Below are 18,274 nucleotides of genomic sequence, written 5' to 3' on the forward strand. Positions count from 1 at the left end.
GCCCCCGATGCAGAGGCATGGCGCGAGCCGCCACCACTGTGGTAGAGGCGCAGAGGGATTGGCTTGTGGGAACGCAACGCCGGAGGCACTCGAGTGGTGTGCTCAGCAGTGGCCGAAGGAGTGGGTAGAGTCTGGTTTGGTGACAAATATTTCCTTTCTTGAACTCTTCCCCATTCTCGTGGCCCTTCCGGTCTGGTAGAACCAATTCTACAACCAGTCTGTGGTATTCTGGTCTGACAACATGACAGTAGTGAAACGCATCAATCAACAGGCAGCCAGGTGCAAAATGATCCTTAGACTACTGAAAGAGACTGTGTTGCTGTGCTTAAAATGTTATCTAATTTTTAAATCCAAACATGAGCCTGGTGAGCTGAACAATGCAGCAGATGCTTTATCTTTTTTTAAGATGCAGGCCTTCAGGAGAAGTGGAGTTTCCTACACCATGGTGGTGGCATGGTGCCCAAGTTTACCAGACCTCATGGCAGCCAGTTTAACGCCCAGGATGAGGCATGCCTATGAGTGGCATTCAGCGCATACTACAAGTTTCTAGAAGCATGAGGGAGAAGAGAAGGATCGGTTTGCTCCCTCGTCAGTGATAGCATTTCCTGGGCCCGTGAGACAGGAGGGGTGAGCAGTCTCATATGCTAGGCACCACATTGCTGTGATATCCTTCCTTGGGAAGATGCTGGAGCACTCCTATGTGACAAAGGCCTTCCTGGTTCAGAGGGCGTTGCAAGGTCGGTGGCGTTTAGAAGGGGTGAAGCCTACTCTAGGCGCCCCATCGACCCAGTTTGGCTGGCTGCTATCATGCATTTGCAGGTCACAGGATGAGGTTTGTCTCTTCAGGGGGCCTTTGACCTGGCATTTTATGGGGCGCTGAAGGTAGGGGACTGAGGGCCCGATGTAGGTAAATCTAATTTACCACTTCTAAAATACTGAATCATACCGATTCGGTATTTAAGAAGTGGTAAATCTGTAAGATTCCGTATTTACCGATTCTGTAAATACCGAATCGGTATCCACCATTGATTCCTATGGGCCTTGAAGCCCATAGGAATCAATTTGGAATACCGAATCGGTATTTACCGACTCGGTAATTACCTATTCTTGCAAGGGTGCAGGGGGTGTCACTTTGACACCCTCTAGCACCCCAATTACAGGCTTGTGAGCCATGTGGCACACATACATGCCCTATGGGCATGTCTGTGTGTCACATGGCACAGGTGTGCATGCACAGATGTGCATGCACAGATGTGCATGCACACCTGGATTCGGTATTTTACCACCCAATTGGAAAATACCGATTCTTAAAGCCCTGTGGCACTCTGACATGTGCCAGCTACATCTGCATTTACAGAATCGGTATTTTACCGAGTCTGTATTTACCGATTCGTTAAATACAGAATCGGTAAAATACCAATTCTGTAAATGCATGCCCTACATCTGAAAACCCTAATACCGGTCGGAAACGGCCAAAATCGGCCGTTTCCGACCGTTATTAGGGCTACTACATCTGGCCCTCAGTGTCCAAAAACAGGAGGGGGGTGTTGGGGGGGGTTTCAGTTTTCTGACATTCAGTGGCCAAATGTCCCCCTAGCAATAACTATCTCCCTCTCAAAGATCAACCAGATGGTTCGAGGCGAACCTATTCTGTTGCATAGGCACCCAGGTAATGAATGCTGCCCTCGGGAATTTGGAGGCATTCTCTGCCCACCGAGCTCAGGTGTCAATGGGCCCCCTGTTGGTGCATACAGATGGCACATCCATGAGGAGACACTCTTTTCAGTACTGTAGGGTGTTGGGCAGTGCGTGAGGGTGTCAGGTTTGGAGACTACGGAGTATGGCTCGCATTCCTTTAGAATTAGGGCCACCAGGCTGCAGCAAGGATGGTGCTAGCGGGCCGACAGTGCAAAGGATTGACAGACGGAGAACAGACTGCTACAAGCACTATGTGAGATTGAACTTCTTGTAGCCACCTGTCGCTAATAGCTTTTCTCTCATGACATTCCTATTCTCCTGTTGATGGAGGTGGACAGCGTGAAGATTTGAGTCAGCCACTCGACACCTCGCCGCCTCCTGTGCACACGTGATCGGAGGGGGTTACAGAAGTGCTGGTGTTGTGCCACTCATACATGAGGCATGCAAAGGCTTTTTATACTGCAGTGGCTACTTGACCAGAGTCAGGGCAGTGGGATATTGGTTGACTTTCTGTGGTCAAGAGAGAATGCGCGTGGCTGATCTGAGAACTGCATCAGGCAAACTATCAGCCCAGGGGTTTTCTGTGCCCAGGGATTATTATTGTGCATCTTGGCAGCAATTACTCAACAGAGATTGGACGAAAAGTCTTGTTTGAGCTGGTTATTTCAGAGATGGGCTGGCTTGCGAAGATGTTCCGGGAGACTGTGCTAGCAAAATCAAACATTGTTCCCAGGTCGAATTGGAGAGGTGGTAAGACGGTGAAGGCCCTCAATGACTTGCCCTCTGAAGATAGTTTGGATGTAGCCAGACCTGTGAGTAGTGGATCATAGTTAATGAAAATTTGGTTGGATTTAGTCAGAGTGGTAGGGTCACTGCAGAACTCCAGTAAGGAGTTTGATTTAACTGTTGGCAAGAAAGAATGGTGTATTCTTTTTAACCACTCATCTGAAATGGAAAACTGCATACAGTTCTGCTGCTGATAAGAGTCTAAAGATCGGTTATTCTATGGACAGATGTAATGACCACTAAAAAAGGTTTTTTTTCCCTTAGACTGAAATATTTTACATTCATGACTTCGAAGAAGATTCCTATGATCAGGGTCCATTTTTGTCCCGGATCCCATAGGGGACGAGGTCAAAATAGAAAGGAGAATCAAATATTTCAGAGTCTTTCTTAAGTGTCCTCCTACTGGCTTTGGCCAAGAAACCTTCTCCGGGTTCATTAGATCTGTGGCGCCTCATCATTAAATCTACATGCAAATGTATTTTTCTGTCCCGGACGCCAACTTTGTTATCAGTCCTATATCTTCATCCGGAAAATGTCACTCTGCCTTTTAGTTTCTTTTCCTCAAATTGTGTTCCTTTTTATTTTTTTCCCACTAGATGACGCTACCCATGACACATTTCTAGAAATTAATTACTTTTATAGTCCTTTGCTTAATGTTGCCAGGTCATGTCACCTTTCCCCACTTGGAAGGATGTTGAAACAGGTCACACTTCCTTTTCCTGGGTCAGCACTGTAGGCCATACTTCCTCCTTCTGGAAATGTATAAAGACAGGCCATATGACCCTTTTAATGCATGGCAATAACTACACTTGAATTCAAAAGATCTCTTTCAAACACACAGTAAAGTCACCTCAACAAAGTTTGACTCTACCAATTGTATTACTTTAAAAATAAATAGAGTCGATTTCATAAAGTTTATACGGTTGTAAGAAAATAAGTTTAAAAAAAATCCAACTACCATTACGTTTATTGGTGGGGGAAAAAACATCAAAAAATCTATTTAGAAGCTGCTGGCTGCAATTACATTAACCAAAAATAAGCTTGAGAAAAGGGAAGAAAAACAACCACAACGTTAACCTTGTAGATCTAGGGGCTGATTACGATGTGGCCTGTAAAGGCTCCGACGAAGGCCGGTCGGATTCCTTTCCGACCGCCTCATTTTGATGGAGACGGTTTGAAAGGAATCCAACTGGTCACTCCGACTGGCTTCTGACAGGCTCAGAGAGCCCGTCCGCCAGTCGGAATGCGGCATGTAACTTTAAGGGCTGCTCTTTCTGCCCTTGAGTTTACAGGCATCTTAATGTGGTGGTCGGGACCCACGACCGGGCGTCGGTCGGTCCCATGACCAAATCTGTGTCAGTCGGAAGGGATTCCCCCGAACATCGCGATGAGCCCTCTAGTGTGACAGTTTTCCCCCCTTGTATGTTTGAAGCTCTGAAGTGATGATGCATGCTGGTATTTCACCACCCTCTCAACATCATATTCTGGTTTGAGAAAACTTGGGTAAATATTTTCTGAGTTTACTAAAATTATATGTACAATATACTCGTTTATAGGGGCTTTCAGTCAACTTTCTTCATCCATCGTCTCTTATTGCTTCATTCACTTTTTTCTTCCGCCAACTGCAGGGCTTTGTCAGCCCACTTCACTCAGTGGCTAATTGATGGCATTCTGCTCTTTCACAAAGAGCCCATCTGCACCCAGGCTACTTTCCTTCAGTGCCAGGGGCTACTATGTCAATATTTGCTGTTTCACGCCAAAAAATATTCTTGCTTTTAGCCATTCGAGGATCTGGTAGCTTCATCAACAACTAGGTTTTACAAAGATCTAGAGAACACCAAGCATCCTTTATGCTAAAAGGCTGGCAGTCAACATCAGGCTTATTGGTTTTGCCAAATCTTGTTTTAGGTTTGATGTGTTATTATGCCTAACTCCAAACATATTCAATTGTATGCATTCTCTAAAGGGCTTTGGTTCAGCCTCCATCAGCCACTGATTTCTTTGGCCCTGGAACTTTCAGCCAGTGGTGTGAGACATTGTGAATCTGACCAACGATCATCCCACATGAATATTTTAGTCTCACCTTCTTTCAATGATCTGTTTGGGTGTATCCACTGTAATTCACGAGGGAGTATTTTACACTCTACAAGTAAGCTATATCACCACATGTAATTGTTTAGCCTATCCATGCATTGCATAAGCAAAGCAATTACATTTTTCTGCATGGCTGCAAGCATTTCTGGATTGCTTTCACATTGCCTGAGTATATGCGTCAAACCCATTGGCTTTGCCAATGCTTGTTTTCACACCAGCCAGCGCCCTACCCCACCCAAACCACATGCAGCGCAACGTGGCAGACGAGAAAGGATAGGAATTTTTTTTTTTTAACATAGAATAACTGTGAAAGTAGGTGACTGTGAAAATCCTTACACAAGAGAGTTTAAAAATTGGAATGAAGAGAATATATACTCGGAAATCAAAACTAGATTGACAAATCAGAACGCAAACTAATTTAATATAATATAAACTATAATTTAAAATGTATAATCATTAAAAATACACGTACAATATAAAAGATGGCACGCCACAATTTCAATTTATACAATTATAAATTGGGTATTTGAAATGAGTGTAAACCAGTTCGCGATCCGAAAAACCAGTTGAAATTACAGGTCTAAAAAAGGTTTTGTGACAGCGTGCCCGTCCAAAGTCGAATATTCTTCCACTTGGAATATGCACGGTCTTAATAGGTCACCCCAATTAACTCTGACACACAGAAGGCATTGTATGTACAAGTGTTCATACTTAAAATGCCCGTTGACGATTCCATCTCCCTAACAAGCATAGCTCAAAACAAATTCTCATTTGGGACTGGGCTCGCCGAGGAGGGGAGGTTGACACGGAGTCATGTGGTAAACGAGGTGTGTGGTTTCCAGGGGCTGTGTACATACCACCCACAGTCTCACTGCAGTGAGACAGCCGTTGTATATGTACACTGGTGGGACCCATCAAGAAAACACTCAAAGCAAACACCAAGTTGCCCTGGCAGGAATCTTACTGTTGGGTGCCGGACGGACCCAAGCCCGCGCCGCCGGTAGAGACACTCAAAAACAAATATAAAACTTGCTGCCAGCATCATAACGGTGCACCAGTCCAACTTTGTAGACACACGTTGTATATCTGAAGCAAGGCCATGATAATCCAGTGACGAATGAGGCACAACTCAGTGCTTAATTTTGACAAGGTCACCTCACTAGCTTTTGGGGAGCAGCAGGACTTTCCGTCATCAGACTTTGACCCAAAGCGAGAGAAAGAAGAGGGAAGAGAAAGGAGGAAAACCGTGACAAAAGAAGAAAGCAGGTATGAAAAATAACCTACAAGAATGAAAAACAGGAAGTGTAGGGTGGTGGAAAAACACATACCGGCATAAGATCCAGGAAAGAGGCCGCTCCATGGAACATATCCATGAGAGAAGAGCTCCGCGCCACAAAAATACAGTAGGTGCTTTACTACTTTGGCAAGTACTGCCCTATAGTGTAAGGATCATTCAACACAATATGTGGCTTCAACGTTCTAAACACAACTGCATTCGGTGCTGTTTTTTTTTTTCCTCATTCAGACCAGCAGTTCTTTCTAAAAGCGACAGCAGCTTCAGATGGGCTGCTAAACCAAAATTGTACCTCTAGTTTCACGAAACTTGTGAAAGGTTGCTCCTGCCATTTTGAGGACCGGGCACTGTGCCGGACGGAAACAAAAGTCAGGAGTTCCCGTAGAAATAAAGAATAAAATAAGCAAGCATTGGCAACACCAACAGATTTTGCCTTCTGGACCTATTGGCTTTGCCAATGGTTTTTAGTCATGCTCTGCAGCATGGTTAAAGTATTTAAAAAAAAGCCCGAGACAGCTGGAATAACATATGCACTCACATGGATTTCTTAACCGGAAAAAAATATAGTGCTTGAAAAGCAAGTAGTGGAAGCATAGAAGAAAGCCAATGAAGAGAAATCGTAAGGAGGCAATGCTCCATGGGCGGGACAACCACAAGATTGAAAAGCTGACAAACGAGTAAGTAGTAGGTAAATGAGAGGGACAGGAAAGCTAACCAATGGGCAGACTCTATGCCCCTGTATGTTCTGGCTAAACCAACAATATGTCAAGCAACGGACAGTGCATATGATGTCTAGTAGGCTCGACATAAAAAGGAAACAAAACTAACTTTCCCAGTTAAAAAAAATGTAAAGGAGGCAAACAAAATGGCAAATGAACCAATGAAAACAAGTAAAAGTAAAATACGGAAAACAGTTTGGTTTCCTTTGCATACGTTGCAGAACACAGGCAAAAAGTCTGTGACTATGCCACGACACACAAAAACATAATAATAAGCAGGCGCACACTGCCCATCTCAATGTATGTTGATTATTTTTATGTGCTTTGTGAGTACCAATGGTCACTTCAAGGAGCTGGCTGGACGGAAGCGGCGTGAAAGAGACCAGGAAAAAGCAAAGGAGATGACCAGGAAAAGGAAAGATGGAAAAGCCATGGTGACGGAGTGGTCTTTCACAAATGCCAGCACCGCTCTATGTAGTGCAATAGTGCATATTTGACAAAACACGACAGGCCCAAAAAAAGGCCGCAAAGCTGACCTCACGGGGCCCCAAGGCAACCCCATGAATTCCACCTTTTGGCCCCTTTCCCTCCCCTGTTGACTCTGTCAAGAGCTTAGGCATCACTATTAGCAAGGACCTCTCCATGAGGGCTCAAATTAACTCAGTAGTTTCCGTCTGCTTCTTCCATCTGCGTCGCACTCGGAAAATCAGCAGACTCCTCTCACAAGAAGCATCCTCTGCAGGTCACTCTGGGACTGGTCATGTCTCGCATTGACTATGCAAATTCCCTATATGTGGGCATACCTGCATACCAATCCCAACGCCTTCAACTCATCCAGAACCAGGCAGCCAGGCTGATTCATGGCCAACCGATGTCTAGTCACACCAAGCCTCTCCTTAGGAGCCTTCATTGGTGGCTCCCAGTGGCCCAGCGCAGCCTCTTTAAACTTGGCAGCCTGATTCACAATGCCCTTTCCTCTCAGGGACCTTCCTTCATCTCCTCCCTTTTACACCATTATGTTCCCCACCGCGCTTTACGCTCCTCCGACTCCAACCTACGGACCCCCTGCTCCTTCAGTCGTAAGCAGCATGGAGGCCTTAGATTCTCCACCCAGGCTCCACTCCTATGGAATTCCCTTCCCCAAGCACTCCGTCTTCTTCCTTCCTATGCTCACTTCAGAAATCACTTAAAACTTGGCTCTTCTCTCTAGCTCACGACTAGTTTTTTCCGCTCTGTACCACTCAGCCCTTCCACTCCAGCGCCAAGAAACCGTAGGTGAACGTGCGCCCTACAACTCCCATTTATCATATCATATCATATCATATCATATCAGTCAAATGAGAGCACACAATGGCTTATAGTAGCCAGAAAAAAAAAGAGAAGCATTAGGTTAGGTGGAGTACCCTTCTAAGACGATCATTAACCATAGGGCAAGAGAAGAGCGATCTATATTTTGATAATACCCCCTCCTCAAGCCTTCTGAACCGATGCTGCTGGTACTTGCACAACTGAGAACTGGGTGAGGTTTGGCTTGGCTTGTGGATTCGAGTCACCTTGGGCCTCCTGTGTGAGGATTCATTTATATAATCTCAATTCAATTCCCCCTGGTGGGCACGTGTGCCACCCACTAATGCCATTACCACAGTAATTGGCACTGAACTGCTCCTTTACTAGCCGTCTCAGCTAAAAGGCACAAGGGCGACCAAGAGTTGGGTTGGGGGCGTTGTGGGGTGGGGGGTCTAAGTTGTTGTATCTATTTTCGTGAACAGCTTCCCTGTGCTGCAAACACTGCATGAAAACATGACTGGAATCATAAAAAACATCCCCTAATGGCCTGGTAATTCCAGGTTACATTCCAGCTAAGAAATCTGTGTGGTGCAGGGGATACTGGATCTTTGTAGCGTGATGAGGTCTGTCGAACCTATGCTGTACACTGCTGCACGTGCTACAACACAGACTACACGTTTTCTTCCCACCACTAAATGTATAGAACCACATCCTCATCAGGAAACATACAACCCCTTTAGTTTGATTACCCTTAGGGTATTTAAATGTCTCCGCAACATCTGCCCTCTCCCGCCACTTCCAGAGTTTAAAGATTGCAGCCTTCTACTCTATGCCAGTCCAATCCACCCTACGGCATTCCACTATGAACCATTCTACGCCACTTCAAGCCACTCTACACCACTGTACAACATGCCTAAAAGACATTGGCAAAATCAACAGCTTTCGTGTGGCAAAACCTATTGGCTTTGCCAGTGCTCAATTATTTAATAGTTTTTATGTATCTCTTCAGTGGAAGAAGGATTAAGTCACGAGTTACAATCGATTTGACTATCCTTCTGGCATTAAGAGGCTTACAAGCAGTAGGCAACCTCTAAAAAGTTACTCTCATGTAGTTTCAGTGAGTGGAGCTTTGAGTAAGGGGGCCTTTTGCCGCAAAACTGTTGCATGCAGCCATTTCTGAATGACTAAACTGACCTCTAGTTGCTCTCACGTGGGTGGCTTATACATTAGAAAACACGAGCAAGAGACCAGGTACAAGGTGATTAACTTGTCCACGATCCCAGACTTTAGAGCATTAACCACATGACTGCTAAGGTAATTCCCCTCCTGTGCTGCAGATCCTTGAAAATCATTATTCATGACGAGCTCAGCTCGTCATAAGCACACGAGTAGTGTACTGCATGACGAGCTGAGCTCGTCATGACGAGCTGAGCTCGTCATGAGCAGCGAAGGGGTTAATTACTCGCAACAGAACATTGATAGGGGGAACAGGGGCGGATTCTACATTTGAGTGGCGGAGCGTTGCCCCACTGAAATACCCCTACAGATGAAAAATAAAATGATAATAAAGTTAATTCATTGCCATTTAATTTTTTGTCACTCCGTCCCAAATGGAGCGTCAGCAGCAGCGAGAGCAAGGCACTTTCAGTTGAAAGTGCACATGACTTTTTGGCCGGACGTCTTGCGACGGCCAGCCACACTTGTGCACTTTGAACCTCTCTAACCTAGCTGGTGGGTTTGAGAAAGCAAAAGCCTTCAGTGCGCTAATAGAGGGCGGTCCAACCAATCCTGGCGGCACTCTCAAGCTGGTGAGAGCAGTGCCCGGATTGGCTTGGGAAAGTGGAGCCTGCCTGTCTGCCTCGAGGAGAGAAGACCATCGAGGAGGACGTCACGCCCGCAGGTAAGTGCTTTTAATCTATTTTTTTTAATGTCCACCTCACCACTCTCAGGACTTGCCAGCCGCCACTAAGTGGGAATTATAACACCAATAGAACAAAAATGTCGTCATTAGTTTGAATGGCTCCATTAGTCATATCCTGCAGTAATAGTTTCCAGCTCATCAATGCCCCGTAAGGCTAGTAGTATCCCAGTATGTCAATGATCCAAAAATGGCTGTTTCTGATGGTCTTTGCAAGGTCGCTGGCCCTTTAAGTTTCTAGGAAGGAAGTGGCCTGTTCTATTTTTTCTGTATTTAAGGAAAACGAGGTTCAGTTCTTTTCCCTTGGCTCTCTATTCTTACTGAAACAATACTTGTCTTTTTAAGCCATTCTTGGAACTGACCGCTGAGAAAGTTCCGGTTTTAAGGCAGGCCTGACTCTCTAGATCTACAAAGGCCAAACCTTCCCTGCTTTTCAGTTGCACTGTTCTTTTGAGTCAAGCACTGCCCATTTGCTGCCTGCCCTCCAAAAGCGAAAGAGTTCCTAAAATCAGAAAGAAAATAAAAAATACTTCAGTGCCAATACGGCAGATAAATGGCCCCAAATCAATTTTTTTTAAACGGGACCCACGCCCTGCCCAGCTACGTCAAGCATAAGACACACAATTGATGGACGGAATGCAGAACAAATCAAAACATTCACCCCCAGTACAGAGATCTGGGTAAATCCATCATTCTTTTGCTCACCATGCCAGCCCAGTTTAGACCTGGCCATAGCTACGTCAAGCATGGCACACGTCTGTGCTGGTGCCTGGAAGCAGGTGGAGTGGGAACTAACCTCATTTGTTAAGCAGACCGGTTTTCTCAAACCCAATGAACTGTTCCACAGAACTCATCTAAAATCACAACTGCCTTTTACAGCCATGAGCCACCCCAAAAAATGATTAATCACTGCCAAACCAGCAGACTATCGACAGTTTGAGGGGCGTGCAGGAAAGGATGCCCCCTCAAGAACTCTTTGCAGGGCGTGGAAGGCGATTTGGAGGTCTGTAGTTCGACGGCTTACTAGCCCTCAGCTCAAGAGCACAAAGGCGCTGCGAGCAGGTCTTTAAGTGGGCCGGGTCCTGCCGGAGCTCAGCACCGTCAGTTCTCAAAAGCAGATGTCGAGAAGGGGCCCTATCGGGCTCTCAATTTTTGCCCTCGCCTTCAGGGTGAAAAACAAATCTTACCTCTGCAGCAGTCCACCCTTCACTGCCTCTGATGTAACTTCAAAGAGGCACGCTATAGTTCTTTCACAGTCTCATTTCAGAACTGAAGCATTTACAATGTTATATACAACGAAGCCATAGTTGCTGCTTATTTATCTTATAGAACTAACAACCATTGGCAAAGCCATTAGTCCTGGCTTGTTGTAGGCGAAATGTTACGTGTTGTATTATATCTGGATGCAATGACAAACAGCAAAATACCAGTCGGGCAGCACACTATACTAAGCACAGGTTTTTAGCTTAGGTGTTTTAAGCCACACCCTTAATTATGTAGGCCACGCCCCTCTGAGAGACCCTCCCCCCCCCCACAGTTTTTTCCTCCCACTTAAAGCCCTGGCTGCAGGGTTAAACAATATAGTTTGGAAACAGCTTTGAACTTTCTGCCATGCAGCCCCCCCCCTCCCTCCAAAAAAAGGAAGGACTACTATTACCAGGAAAGAGAGAATGACACAAAAACATGAGTGAATGCCAGACAGCGTATGATCTATTCTAGAGTTTCACAATAACTCCCACACTGTCTGTAGGGCTCCTACAGAGGGCCATTTCTATTCATTGTGCTCTACTTTCCATCAAGAGATCTGATGCCAAGTGGCACTGGTCCAGCCTTGCCAGCTCATTATGTATCACTAGTGAGTAACAAACCTTCTCCAGACGTGGTTGCACAATAGTCAAGAAGGGGTTCCTTGTTAGTTTCTGCAGGTTGGCTGAGGCCCGCAAGGAGTGTAAGCCATATTGCAAAACAGAGCTCAACCCATATTTTGATTGGAAACCATGGAACAGTACGAAGGTCCCCAGAGCCTCGTAGGTGTTCCTCAAGCAGCCATATTTTTAGTTTGTGCCTTTAGTTAGTGCACACGCTGCTCTGCGAAGCATGCTGTATTTGAGTATAGACTTGAAGCCCCACCCACTCTCTGCCCATATTTGTCATTGGCTTGTGTCAATGTCCTTCATAAATGCTGGCTTTTGATTTGTTAATTGGATTAGTAGTCCCTCCTTAGTAACGCCTTGTCTTCATTTATAACCTCCCATGAGGACTGGACCTTTTACTTCTGTTGTTACATGGTATGTTTTATTTAATCTGTAAGCACTATTTTCTTTAATGAGTTTCTCGTACTGCATGTACGACATGCTTTTCCTGCGACATTCAACGCGCCATGCGCGCTTTCACTTCCAAGCAGCCTGGGACAATCGCAGTCTCTTATTTGAAATGAAGTAGATCTCGCATTTACAAGAATTTGAGGTGTTGGCATTGTAAATGACAATGCTTTTTATTTATGTTAATTATCAAAACAGATAAATAAAAGGCATTGTCATTCACAATGCCAATAGCTTAAACTCTTGCAAATGCAAGACCCATTGCATTGCAAATGCTTGTTTATGTCTGCATTCTTTACAAACACAAAACTTCACACCAAAGAACAGAAAGGAACACAAACGGTCTAAAAGATGCACTTGCTGCAGCGGTCCATGGACAATAATATGGAAACTCTACACCGTACCCCAATTTTCCACTTTTTAATACAGTCGTAAAATAGACAGCATAACATGCACAACAGACTATATATGTTAATCCTACGAAAGGTTCTGATGCTTAATGCCAGGGGCAGAACGTAGTAAGATTTGTGGAATGTGAAGTTCAAATTTCTAAACTAAAAAAGCGGTGGAATGCAGGGTGGAGGAGTGAGATGGACGGTTTCCATGAGGAACAAGGTCAGCGCTAAATTGCATTAGTTGGTCCTCTGTCTACAGTAGCAAAGCGGGTGAAAAACGTTTAGCTTGAATGCTACACCCGAGAGATTACCAGTGGTTAGACCACTTCCAAGCATCCGTCACCATTTCAGTCTCTGCCAATCATATGCTTGGAGTCCTGAAATTGGCACAGCTTTCGCATCCAAATAGTAGTAAATTGGCACACAATCGAGGAGTATTTCTATGGGAGCAGGTTTGCTACTTTTGAGGTAAACCAATCACTAGATACATTTGTGTGACCAATCAAACAAATGAATAAGTTAAAACTGCTTAGTGAAATGGAAATGACAAGAAAAACCAACACAGACATATCAGACAGACTCGTGGCCCCAAGACCCAACTACCAACCAAAGAATCCATTTATTTGGCGAGTGTCTCACACCAGACACCCCCTCCGAAGCCACCCCCCTGCTTAATGCTAAGCATTAGCTAAATATTGTTTTGGCAACAGGGTGGCTCGATCAGTTGAATGCTCGTCGCTGAAACACGCCTTGATCTGCAGGGCACAAATTCGAAATTTTGACATGCCTGGCTCAAATTTGCATCCTTGTGAGGCCAGTAAAGTGGGCAGCACTAAATGGGGGCGCACTACAATTTCTGGGTAAGAAGGCAGAGTAAAACTGCACATGGTACTATGATATCATTAGGAGTTTTGGCATCAGAAACGAGAATAACATGCTTACTGCAATATGAACCATATGGATTTCCGCATTTTGGACCAAAACTCTTGCTCATTTACCCTACATATTTCCTCCTGCGTTTTGCAGGTGGATACATGTTTGTAAATACAGTGCCAATTGTAAATAATTTTCACCCGTAAATGGGATTACTGACCAACTTGTGATAGGCTTCTAAAATGGGTAATAATAATAATAACACCCATTAAGTGAGGTGCTTAAAAACGGCAGGTGTGCTGTGTGAAGCAAATGCCCTCCATCACCCCGCTGAGCGACGACACACAATAGGATAACAGCACCACTCTAGTCACGTATGCACGACACCAAAAGCTTTCGCCACATAGTCCTCACTGCAAGTAGAACATCCTTCTAGCCAAGCACCACCCAACAGCGTAGCTAGCTATCCCCTTGTAAGAGTCGGCGCCTCGACAACAGGGTATGAAGCGCTATATAAATGCTATTAAAATTACATTACAAGGTAGTAGCATCTAAATTTTTCAATGGCCATACTACAGTTCAGAATTACACAACGAGGCGATGAAGAAACACAGACTATCATGCTCACTTCTCAAATTCCATATTCCACTATAATTCACCACTAATCCTTTATGGGTTCAAGAGTAGCGTGCTACTTGCCAATAAAGCGTCTCAACACCCCATTAGGGTTACAAGCGCTATATAAATGTAAACCTTTTCTACCCCTCCCCAACCCTTCTCAATCCAAATAACTAACATATCCACCACTAAAATTACTTTCATGTTTCACCATACTAATTCAACACTAATCCTGATGGGTTCCAGAGTAGCGTGCTACTTGCGCTTCAAAACCCCATCAGGGGTAGCAAGAGCTATATAAATACAATCCTCTTTCACTCTTCTATCCCGCCACCTACTCTTCTCTACCCAAATAACTGAATAACATATCCGCCACTCAAATTACTTCATATTTCACTATACTAATTTTCAACACTAATCCTTTATGGGTTCCGGAGTAGCGTGCTACTCGCGAGAAAAGCGCTTCAACACCCATCAGGGGTAACACGTGCTATATGAATGCAAACCTTTCTTTCCTTTTTATCCCTCCGCTATCCTTCTCACTCCAAATAACTGACTAATATCCACCACTGTAATTACTTTCATATTTCGCCATACTAATTCACCACTAATCCTTTATGGGTTTCCGGAGTAGCGCGCTTCAACACCCCATATGAGGTAAACAGCGCTATATAAATACAAACCTTTTTTCCTCCTCTATCCTTCTGCTATCCTTCCAAATCCAAATAACTGACTAACCTATCCACCACTTAAAATGAACTTGCATCTTTCACTATACTAATTCAACACTAATCCTCTATGGGTTCCGGAGTAGCGTGCTACTCGCCGAAAAAGCGCTTCAACGCGATCTCCATTGGGGCCAAAAAAAGGTGAACTGTGGTTTACGTTGATCCTTTATGAAGACCACACCAACGACAGAAATCCAGGCTTGGCATGCACATGCACCCATCAGCCACAAAGGCCAGCATCTGCCACTAGTGCAAGAACCGAGATTTCACAACATGTGCACACCAGGAGAAACTGCTGAGACTCCACCTCAGATGTGGACCAGACGAACGCCACAGGTGTGCCAAGGAGGTGTACCTCCATAGCCTAGTGGATGAAGAGAAGATGGGGCGCTAGTGGGTGGCGCCCCTGGCTCCAAAGCACAAAGGTCTCCTTACCAAGTGGAGACTAGGCCAACTGCAACACAGCACTCTGAAGTGGCAGGAAGGCGAAACACCGGCACACTGCAATACTTTCTAATAAATAAATCATGTGTAAAACGGCAGAGCCACATTAGACACCGAGTGTATTCCACAGGTCAGCAGTTTCAGCTCAGTTTTCCACAATAACCTTTAACCTGCTTCTCTGGACCAATCCTCAAACTGCACGTGCCTGCAGCTCAGTTGCACGAGACCATGGCCTACAGCACTATGCATTTCGCAGCCTGGACGTTTAAGAAACTTCATTCATGTTGCAACTGAACACGTTTGATCTTTGATATTCCCTTCCGCAAGCATTAAAAAGAAAAACATGCAATTTAAATTAGTTCTAATAGCAGTCTCTGTGGTGCTGCGTTCAGTGACCCGGCACTGTACAAAGCACACATTAACAACCAAAAACTACCTCAATAGTTATAGAGGGCATGCATAGAAAGGAACCAAACTGTCAAAAAAACGCCTTCCAACCATTTTCGTTGCCTCTTAAAGGAACCAACCTTCAGAAGACCCCGAAAGAGAGGGCTCTTCCTACAGCGACCACACAGCCCCCTCCACCCCTAAAGTCTATTTGTTTTGTTTAAATTGGGCCCACCAGGAGCGCAATCGCCTCCAACCCCAGCCTTTCCTCCCTGCTTCCTGCTGGCTCCATATGTGCGTGGGTGTTTTCTTTCCAGAGAATGAGGGTGGGGTGTCATTCGCGGGGCCCCAGGCGCTGACAGACCCTGCGTGATGAAAGAGAAGGACTGAATCTATTGCACGGTTCTTCGGAATCATAGATGCGGTGTCATTTTAGTTTACGTATTAAACAATAATAATGTACATTAACATACTACCTAGTCAATGAACTGTGTTCCGGTGGTTCAATTACACAGCACTGCTAAAAGGCACTTCTATTATTGATCTCTAAAGTGGTGACATGCAGGGTACACTGGTCTCCGCAGTAGGCACACAACCTGCTACGCTATTTTACCCGTTCCAAAACGGGTCGCTCCCTAGGGTTAAGTGCTTACAATCTATTGCTTGGCGGCACGTCCTGGTGCGCCTGAGGCATGGCCAGGAGGGCCTTAGGTGTGCGGCAGTCCCACGAGTGGCCACATGAAAAATAAGAAGTTAAGGAGCAACAAAAATTATGCGCCCCACAGCTGCAGAATGAAACGGGGGGTGGGATACGGCGTCGGGTGCGTCAAGGACGCCCCGGGTTCTCCTCCGCGTCGGATCGGGCTCTGCAGATCACACATCAGAAAAGAGGGTGGTTGCTGATGGATGGGGCGGGCGGTGCACGCAGCGCCCACGTAGACATATGCAGCCTGGGTGCTATTTGCTCTAGGCTGCAGGAATCCATCCAGAGGCAGCGGATTCCTTCCTCTCTTCTCATCCGCGCACCAGCTCCTACCCCCCTCCCTCTCACCGCTGTGGGAAAAAAAGCACAATGTGCAAGCCCAGTTACAACAGATCTCTCCCTGCAGCATGTCTGTGCATCTCTGCCACCAGCTATGCTGCAAGTAAATTAGCCTCACCAGCTTCTACAACCCACTCCAACCCTAGAGAGACGCGAAACAAGCGTGCACACGTCCAACGACATGTGTGGGGGCTTGAGGGGCGACCCACACACCCTGAATACAACAACAACACCCCAGACGAGCTGCACAGGGCAATGCTGGGTGGGTTTGCGAATGATCACCACACTTAAAAGCAGAGGCATGATACAGAGGATCATCAAAGGGGGGTGGGCTAATTTCTCCACCCGCCCCGGTACTCACATAAACAGCTAGGATGGTCCCGCAGGCCTCCTGATGCGTCCCTTGTGTGCATAGATCCGTGCAGGGAAAGCTGCAGATGGTCTTTGTCTCCGGGCTCCTACCTCCTCTCGCGCCCCGTCGCAGGCAGTAAACCCCCGGCACGCTCAATCCCAGCAGCCGCACTCCCTGCTATTATTCTGCTGCTGTCCCTGCCTTGAACTGAAGAGGACTATCACCCTGCGCATGCGCGCTGATCCTGAGAGCCAGCGCGAAGCCGCGCCCACGGCTCTTTCTCATTGGGCACGGGGTCACAGATATTCAACTTAAACCCCACGGCGCCGACCCTTCCAGTCTCGGCCAAGCCACAGGCTGTGAAATTGATTTCGAGGTCCTTATTGTCACAGTCCTGCCTGCAGGGCAGGAAGGGCTCCCTTCCGAACACACAAACATCTTCAAAGGGTATTCAGCCAGGAGCGAAGTTTTACAAGCACACCATGAAAACGGCAAAATACCAAGTTTCCCCATGTTGACAGGTGCGGGTAGTTATACTATTCCTGTAATTTCCATAACATTATTGTTGTACTTGATGCATTTCGTAGGCACGGTTAGAATCGGAAACAAGCATGGCAAAGTCAATAGTTCTCGCCTTTGGAATGTATGGTTTTCAGCTGTACAGCAGGGCTAATAAAGGGGGAAAATGCTCCCATGGCTGGCTGGGTCGTTTATAGGCATGCACACTAAGTATTTCCATGACTTCAAAACGCCAGACACCTTTTGGTTACCAATATGAGTTGGATTAGCAACACTATTTAGTTAGATGACAGAGTGCACGCGCAGTGGAGGCGCGCCAGCGGCGCCCCAAAGGCAAGCCTTTATGCGCCTGTCCGCGCCTGGACCGGGCCCAGGGCCACCACCCCTGGCTCAATTCCCTCAGAGGATAAGGTAATAACTTACTCAGGTAGCGGCCTTAAACATCTTCGCCCAGAAACCACCTGCCCACTGGTGGAGTTAGATATCTTCCTGAATGCCCTACCCAATACCTGTCCTAACTGTGAGGCACCCATATTCACCCAGCACAACTCAAGGACTTCCGAAATACACCCTCCCCTCACCATCCAGGAAACTGTCACTGCAGAACTGGTGAACGTTCGTTCATTAGTCAAACATAAGTATGAGATATATAACTTTATCTCGGAGCATGATCTTGATGTTCGGTTTAAATCCGAAGCTTGGACAGATTCATCCTCAGGACCAGATCTCCGGAGGGTTACACATCTGTCCGTCAAGACAGACCCATCAAGAAAGGGGGTGGGCTAGCGATAATCCATCA

The 18,274-nt window shown here is 46.0% G+C and overlaps 1 protein-coding gene across 2 annotated transcripts in view; it reads right to left on the reverse strand.

The window, feature by feature from the left end:
• The window catches only part of LOC147661118 (numb-like protein), a 255,441-nt gene extending 238,291 nt beyond the window's left edge, over positions 1-17,150 (reverse strand). For both annotated transcript variants that reach the window (XM_086951320.1, XM_086951319.1), the window contains exon 1: positions 16,966-17,150. The gene's annotated coding sequence lies outside the window, so the exon portion shown is untranslated. The remainder of the gene's footprint in view (positions 1-16,965) is intronic.
• Positions 17,151-18,274: the final 1,124 nt, after the last annotated feature.

Source organism: Lissotriton vulgaris, unplaced genomic scaffold (genome assembly GCF_964263255.1).
Source record: "Lissotriton vulgaris unplaced genomic scaffold, aLisVul1.2 SCAFFOLD_1414, whole genome shotgun sequence".
Lineage (NCBI taxonomy): Eukaryota > Metazoa > Chordata > Amphibia > Caudata > Salamandridae > Lissotriton > Lissotriton vulgaris.